General features: G+C 37.8%; 1 long non-coding RNA gene across 1 annotated transcript; it reads left to right on the top strand.

The window, feature by feature from the left end:
* Positions 1 to 754: 754 nt before the first annotated feature.
* LOC140936320 (uncharacterized) lies at positions 755 to 2,832 on the top strand. Its single transcript, XR_012165375.1, has 3 exons — positions 755 to 859; positions 1,614 to 1,790; positions 2,524 to 2,832. It is a non-coding gene; the product is annotated as an uncharacterized lncRNA (long non-coding RNA).
* Positions 2,833 to 8,703: the final 5,871 nt, after the last annotated feature.

Here is an 8,703-nt window from a genome sequence, read left to right as displayed (position 1 = left end):
CATGCATTTTTTTGCTTTGAAAGTTGACTGCTTAATCAGGAAACCATTAACAAAATTCAGGCTAAACTCCACAAACAGATTAGTCGTTTAAACTTTCAAGTTAGTTTAAACTTTTAAGTTAGTGACAAAATGACTAAAAGAAAAATAGATAGACTGCGAGTATAGGAGGTTTGAGTTAAATGAACTTTTTTTAGCAGCCACGACCGCCACTTACGGTTACGCTTTCTAGTTTCCTCTTCACTGGTAAGCCATTTGCTTCTGGAGACTTTGTTGAAAAACGCTTTTTGAAGCTTTTCGACCCTTTTTTCTGTCGGTCGGACACTTTGAGGCATTGACTGTTCCAGTGCAAAATATCCGCTTCAGTAGTTCGGACATGTACAGGAAGCAAAATTTAGGGGTTTTGTGTTTAAAAATAACTCAGCAGGTTTGACTTTTACTATTGGCTGCCTCTCACCTTGCGGTCAGGGAAAACCTTGTCATCTAACGTGTGCAGTGTGACGAATGAACACCATTCAGTCAAGGAAGCCGAAGAAGAAGACAAAAAAAAACATGTAACGCTGACCCGAAAATTCCCCACGAAGATCTTGTTCCGCTAACTACCTCCACTTAATTTCTTCCACCTAATCCTAGACCGGAAAATAAATCACGGTAAACGTAATGTACAGCACGTAGGAAAAAACTAGGTTAGTTAGGATTTATGAAATAATTCGTTTGCGCTGACGTTTATTTGTTGTTGTTGTTTGTTTGTTTTACAAAGACGCTTTTTGCTTGCACATTGTTTGAATTATGAAGACTTCTGTTTGCTTTTTGGTGGCCTTAATGCTGCTGTTGCCAGGAATTTTGTGTTCGGTCATAAAAGGCAAGTGTAAGAATTTTGGTTGACTTTATCACTAACAGTGCTTTGTGGTGTGTAACAATGCTTCATTTAGAGGTTAAGGCCAGAAGATTATCGACGGTTCGTTTTTTGGCGATGGGGTGCAGGCCGAGACAAAAATAAGGAGAATCTTCTCGGTGATGAAATGAGGGAAGGGCACCTGTATTTGGGGAGTCTTGTCATTTCAAAGTTAATCTCTTTAATGACAGAAATGTGAACTTGGAACAGCATCAACCAATAAACCTACTCTCTAATATCTGAACAGGCAAAGTCTATCGATACAGAACTTTGCGTCCAATACGTTTCACATTGTTGTTATTAGATCATTACAACAACCCTACAACCCTTAATGGGTTTCTGGCTCTAATGCTTGTCTCTTTCAAAGAAAATCAATGATTAGCATCATTATTATGAAAACATCATGACTATAAATGCAAACGAATGTCGCTGTAGTGTTGGTATATAAAATGTTCCGCTGCCAGAGGAAACAAACCTACCAAAATGAGCGAAGAAGCTGTCAAGTTCCGCCATAGAATAAATTATAACGATGGCAGCAGGCAAATAAAAAACTCAAATCATGGCCAGGGAAAATTTTCCAGGTGTAAAAGATTTGTGGACGTTTTTTTCTCTAATTTTGAAATTCACTGCGACAATTTCCTCTTTACAATTGTTAACACAAAATCAATGTACGGTTTTCAGTACTTTGACAAACTTCCTTTTGGTCCTTTCATCAAAATAGATGACGTCGCTTATAGAGAATTCAAAACTAGAGATCCGATAGACATTCCCGAAGGATGTACATTTCCAGATGGTTACAAGCAATGTATGGAAGACTACTCTGGGCCTGATGATGAATACGATTGGGAAGGAATTTGCTACGAAGTAAATTGCTCTTAAAGGAAAATGTTGCTTCAAGGTGAGACACAAGAAAGGGGTTAAGTCACCTGCACTACGAATCTGACCCTTCATTGGTTGCAGCCCTGCCATCGACTTCTTTTTTTGTTCTATCCAAAACCAACGTCCCAATACCAACACCAAGGTGACATCATTCTTATGACGTCAGTCCTTCAGTTCCGCTCGTTTAAAAATTCAATTTGTAGACGCTCTCGTTTACCTTTTATTCTCTTGCCATCTTGGATTGCTAGACAAATTTCTTTGTTGTAGTGTATTCTCACGCGTCTTTTCAAGCTTATAATTAGAAACAGATATTCCACTGCCACATGCCAGGAACTTTCTTTAACTTAAAAGTGGGTTCGCAAGCAAAATCTCGTAAACGTTCGCAAGGGGACAGAATTTCCTCTCCCACAAGAATACGCTTTGGGTACCGTTCTCTAATAAAGGCAAGTTAGCCCCCCCAGAGGCCCCTCACCTTCCACCATCAGTAGAGAATGCGTGCTTGCTCCCTATACACTAAAATGGGTGATTTTCGTTGGTTTCATCCTTAATCAGGATCGGGGTTTAAGATCCTGGGAGGCACTCACCATTATTCCAAATTTATGGGAACTCTTCCTCAGGATTCCACTCACGAGAACAGTTTAATGTCACGCGACCTACGCCTTTGGTTGGTGCTTTTGTAAAAGAATGCCTTAAGGTCTATCTTAATTTATTTGTCTTTTGTTATCATAATTTGTTTAATTTAACATTTTTAGGGCCTACAGCTTAAGGAAATTCCCAACGAGTGGATAACCTTTAAGGCTGTGGAATTAAGACGTGGAATTATTTTGAGCATTGAAATACATATAATCATCACATTTAAATAAAGAAGAAACCGCTAAAAGCTTCTCGTCATTTTGCTTACAAGAAATGTGTACCATTTATTCTACTTTTCAGCAACTGAACATGCCAAACAAGGACTTTTAGAAGCGGAAATGTTTGTAGAAATTAATTTTTTCTTTGTAAAGAGGACATCGGTGTGACAATGAATAAACAGATGGTCGCATATCCTCCCCTGAGGGCGCGGCGGCATAAACTGCGGATCAGCAAAGGACGAAATTTGGTTGGATACTCCCCTGACTCATATCCTTTACTCTAAAAGCAAAGAAATAAGCTGGGATTACTGTAGGAAAAGGGAGTAAGCGATAAAGCACTGAAAATATGGAGAGCAAGTAATTTTGCTATATACATGATCGTGTATGGGTGAAATAATCCAAAATCCGCAAGGGGAGTGGTGATAATCCTCCCTGGGGAGACACTCCATCAGGGTAATGAGAAGTGATAACCCTTTCCAGGGGATTATAACCCCCGAGGTTAATGAAAGATGATAATCCTATTTAGAGGGTGATGATCCCCCGGGGTAGTGAGAAGTGTTAATCCTCTCTATAGGGGGTGATAATCCTCCAGGGTAATGAAAGGTAATAATCCTCTCAAGGTAGCCCCAGGGTAGTGGAAGGTGATAATCATCTCTATAGGGGGTGATAATCATCTCTATAGGGGGTGATAATCCCCCAGGGTAATGAAAGGTAATAATCCTTTCTTGGTGGCCCCAGGGTAGTGGAAGGTGATAATCCTCTCTAGGGGGTGATAATCCCCCAGAGTAACGAGCAGTGATAACCTTGTTTAGAGGCCAATCCTACTAAAGGCTTTCAATAAAAAATCGGCCACCTTCGCGATGCTCTGTGAGTCAGGAGAACGTATCTGCACAGAAATTGCGTATAATATTTTGTTGAAGCAAGCCTTTCAGTGTAGCACCCACCGATAAATATAAGATCTTAAGATATGTTTTTCTCGCCGTTCATAAAGTGTACGAATTACTATATTATCAAATTAAAAAGACATTAAAACGGATAATTTTTCAGTATTAGGTAGTACACAATATATTAGCATACAAAGAAATTGCGACCCAAACTTCGTGACTATAATGTACACTCTCAATGTCTAAACAAAACACATTCCTTTGATCTCAAGTTCGTACGCTGTTCCTCCGAAGTCAACCTCGTTCCCACCAGTCTCTCTCGCTAATAACAGCGACGATGATGGTTATAATAATAATAATAATAATAATAATAATAATAATAATAATAATAATAATAACGATTGTCTTGTTCGTTGAATCCATGCATACTGTACACCTAGAAGACATCAAGTGAAGGTCAAGTGCAGCCTTTATTGATTTTATATTCACAGCAAATAGAAACCAGCTCACATATAACACTGCTGTCCGTATATAACCCTTGGTTACATAGTTCCATCTTTATAGCGGCTAAAAACCAAAATCCTTTAATCCTGTGAAAAAGCCTTCTCTGGTAACCATGATTGTTGCAGATAGGAAGCGTTTATGTTGGTATTCCTGTGGCAAGGGAACATAAAGCACCTTTGCGATTTCTTGTTGTGGATGGACCAAATAACGGAAGAGATGGTTATTAATCGATTTCTTTCACCTTTTCTAGCCCAGTTTTACCCAATACCAAGACAAATACTTGTGATAAATGATGTGCAGGTGGCTGTCCTTTTGATCATCCGGAATGGGCCTCGGCCAAGTCTTATGACGCTGCTTGCTTTTTAAAAGAGACTAGCCGAAATCTTTTGGTCTGGGCTTGAGGTAGTCAAGGCAAACGAAAGTACTTGTTTAAACCCAAATGATAAACCTGTAAGCATTTTTCTCTTTATAATCCGAACTGAGCTTCCTTGTCAAACATGATTAACTGAGATTTGAACGTCATTTAAACTACAATGAAATTGAATTGTTTATCTCAAAGGTACAACTCTACAAAATAATTATGCAATCAATATTGTTCTAATGTAAATGACGTTTCTTGACCAAAGCATTTTATGTATTTTTAAAACTTTTTTTTGTTTTTTTTTTCCAGTCCAAAACTGAAAATATGCAAAGGTAAAATATAAGAACAAAATGGCTCAGGTTAAACCGACTTTACTGTGACACCACTCAGGCCCTGAGTTATTCACCAGTGTGAATAAGGTTTGAATTATTTTTCCATGAACTGCACGGCAATGTTTTCTTCTGAGGCTTGAGGATCCCAACTGGCAGCAATATCTCGTTTAACAAGAACTGCTGGCAGTAAAATGCCTCGAAACAGTACCACAGTGTTTTCGGTTTTTTCCCAGACCCATGCAAAGCCAGTTAAATGTTTCTATAAATCATAACCGTGTCCTAATCCAACTAAGCAATTGAATTAATGATGCAATGAAATGTATAATATTGCAGATCAAGTAATTATTAAATCCGTCCTGGCGTGAAAAAGAATAAGTAACATTTGGTTTACCCGTTTTTTGAACTTAACTGCGTTTCCTTGCAAACTCGATTATTTGGGGGTCCTTCGTCGTTAAAAACTTCGAGAACCATAAACTTAATTACAGCACTCAAGGCTACAACGCTACTACGGGTGTTTGGGATTAATATGTATACACAATTTATAGTTTTAGGTCATAAATACGTCTTTTAACGTACATCATTAGTTCAGTCTTGTAACCTTTCTCCTCCTCCGAGAGGGTTTTCTATTCTCTTTCCTTTTTGTCCGAAATGTTCCCAAGACTTTTGTAACAAAAAAAAAGTGAAAAAAAAGTGAAAAAAAAAAAGTGTGATACATACTGTATCACACTTTCCCTAGTCCCAATCCGTTTTCCTCTGAGATCAGGAAAATTCTTTGGGTTAAATACCAGTTTAAATGATGTCAGTCCTTACTAGTGAAAAGAAAACTGGCAAATAGACGGAAGTCATCAGGAGTACATTGATGTTCCAAAGAACGTTGGATACAATAATTATATTTGGTTTGAGAACTCCTGAACAAAACGCCCCGATTAAATATGTTTAAGCAAGAGATATAATTGAATTAACCTATGCATTCGAGACCGCTGAATCTGTTGTAAAAACGTTAATTATTGCAAATAATGTAATACATCCCTGTTATATCCAGTGGTATGTGCTACAGGACTCACATTAGATTTCATGCTAGCCAGTAGTATTAAGTTGTAATGCGCGTATTTAATTAATTGAAATATTGTAAATAAAGTCCGATGAGTTAGTTATATTATAAATACAAAACGGGCTCAATATTTACTTTTCCAAAGCTAAGTCTAACATTCTTGTTAAGCCATTCCCGAGGTCAAACAGGAGAAGTACTTCAAAGGTATAAGGTTGTCGTTTTCTCTTCTGTTCGCTGTTAACCTTCTAACTATTTGAAAGGGTCTCTGTCAGAGAAAACTCGACTGCAGAATGTCGCTATGCAACATGACTTAGCGCGAACGCAAAGCATTTTGATCAAAAGAAAAATCATGATTTCGACAAAAAAATGGTTGTATTGACTATATATATTTTTTTACCTTTGGATCTTTGCCGATGTTTTCACAAGAAAGACGAGAAACGCTTCGGACATTTGACCTTGGTGAGGTTAAGTTAAGAGAGAATTAACAGAAACTAACTTGAACTTGAACTTTAAATTCCGCTGCATGATGATAAAATGCTACAAACTGGCGTGATGCGGACAACCGTTGTCACCTGCGGCACTGTGCAAGCCTAAGAAGTACTTAAAAATTTCAAACATGAAATTAGAAAGTCTTTCAGGTGTTTAGAGTGCTTTCCTGTGGATGATGACCACTTGATTCCCTAAGCATGACGCCAAATCTGGGCTAATATGAGCAATTACCAATACCTCTTTTATTTAACATAGATACATAATCACTGCACCCTACTTTACTCAACATAATGTCAGTTAATTTCTTATCATCCTTAACCGGAGCAAAAAACAAAAGACACATGAAGTGAAAATTAAAAACTGTCATTTTTCAGTTTAACGAACACGCTAGTAGTAGTACACCCCACATCGCCTAAACGGTTCTTAAACTTAAACTGAAAACCATTTATTTACCTAGAGTTTAGTGTCTTGTATCCCACTTGGCGGGTGATGGATAATGACTTCTACCAGGGTAACAACACCTTGTTCAACGGTTATCTGGTTTGCAGTGTCCTCGTCTTCGTCTTCGTCTTCGTCTTCTTCGTCTTCTTCTTCTTTTTCCTCTCTTTCTTCTTCTTCTTCTTCTTCTTCTTCTTCTTCTTCTTCTTCTTCTTCTTCTTCCTTGCGTTCCGCATCGTAATAATCTTGAAGCATAATAATAACTGCCGCATTGTCCCTTTCCGTATAAGCAGTCGGTGGGATGTCTATTCGGTCAGTTTGCAGTTGCTGCCTCGGTATGTCCCTCCCAGCTAGTCCACCTATCTCTCCTTGTAAATTTCTAAGTGGTAGTAGCAACGCCAGGCAGCAGGATAATGACCACTCTGGATTCTTTCGCCATTCTTTTACGTAGTGGTAAATATACGACAGATATTGCACTGAAAAAAGTAACAAACTCATTCACATTAAAACTTCTTGACCTTCATATATTCAAATTTACATCTATAGTAATCTTTGCGCCTTATATACGTCGAGGTGGTAACTACTGTTCGCAGTAAGGGACAGGCCAAAGGAGCGTAAACTATGGATTGCAGTATTTTTGCCGTATTATCTTTTCAGATTCGAATGATTTGTTCCAACAACAAGCAGTCAGTCTTGTACTCAGTCGCGATGTTTTTCATTGGGGATTTTAACACATGTACATGTATAAGAGGAGTGCAAGAATAGATCACTACACTACTCGTAAATCAATAATTTTTATAAAAAAAGCTGTTTATTTCGTTTTCTACTTCCCTAAGAGTATATTTTAGAGATGTAAGGCTGCATTAATTATTATACCACGGAGAGGGGAGAAGATTTTTTTGGGAGGTTGAATTTTTTGAAGCGAAAAAGGGGGTATGGTAGAAATTCCTGAAGACAGGAAGAGGCCACATGCCAATTTTTAGATGCCATTATAAGAATAAGTATTTGTAACATTATTGATAAACCACTTCTAGTTCAGTGAAGGATATTTTTTTGTCCTTGACTTTGTCCAGCTCTAACTTCCTTATCATATTACCTCTTTTATTTTATCCTGTTTTTGTTAATAACGTCACTGATTGTTTCCATTCTCATTATCATCGTCATCATGATCATTTTCATCATCATCATCACAATTATTGTCGTAAAAATTGAACAACTTTCCTTACTTTCAAAGCTTTTAAAGTTGTGATTAAGTCCTCAGCATCTATGTTTGCAAGATTAAAAACTTTCGCAGCTTAAATCGAGTGAAAATGATCAGTAATACTAATTTTGGTTTGTTGAATGTGCAGTTACGCTGCAATCTGAAAGGATAAACTTGACTACTGTTCTAGAACGTCTCTATAATGAAAAGTTATCATATGGTTGGCGGAAGATCCTTAGAGAGCTTCTTTGATTTACATTAAAGGTGGCATTTCTTAGAATAGAAACTTGAATTCTTACGATTGGTAAAGTCATTAAATCAAACGAATGGTATCGCCTGTAGAAAGCTTTCCTTCCATTAAGCCACAATCGGTAGCTGGTCGAGAATATGCTTGTTTGAGTGAAAAGACCACATAGTTTTAATTACGGAACCTGAAGCTACTGTTGCGTGCGGCAATTAGTTTAAAATTTAGTTTCAATTTTCCCAGGCCCATAAGAAACTTCGAGGCATCCTGAGGTTTAAAGACTGCGTACATTTGTAACCAGGATGGCCGCCGTAAATTCTTGTAATTTAACGGATTGTCCGTAATGATAAACCGATTCTTCACAAAAAACAAGAAGCAAAGATAGCGGGAGAGTAGGATGAGTATGGGGTTAAATCACAATACAGTTGACTCCCGATAACTCGAAACTCGCGCTGACTCGAACCAAAATCTATTTCCCCTGGATTTCCGTCATACATTTACTGTAATTTTACCCTCGGTAACTCGAATCTCCCACTAACCCAAAGTAGTTTTTGTTTCCCCTCAGATCATTTCTATA

The sequence above is a fragment of the Porites lutea genome, chromosome 1 (assembly GCF_958299795.1).
Source record: "Porites lutea chromosome 1, jaPorLute2.1, whole genome shotgun sequence".
NCBI lineage: Eukaryota > Metazoa > Cnidaria > Anthozoa > Scleractinia > Poritidae > Porites > Porites lutea.
This window is presented reverse-complemented; position numbering and strand designations above follow the sequence as displayed.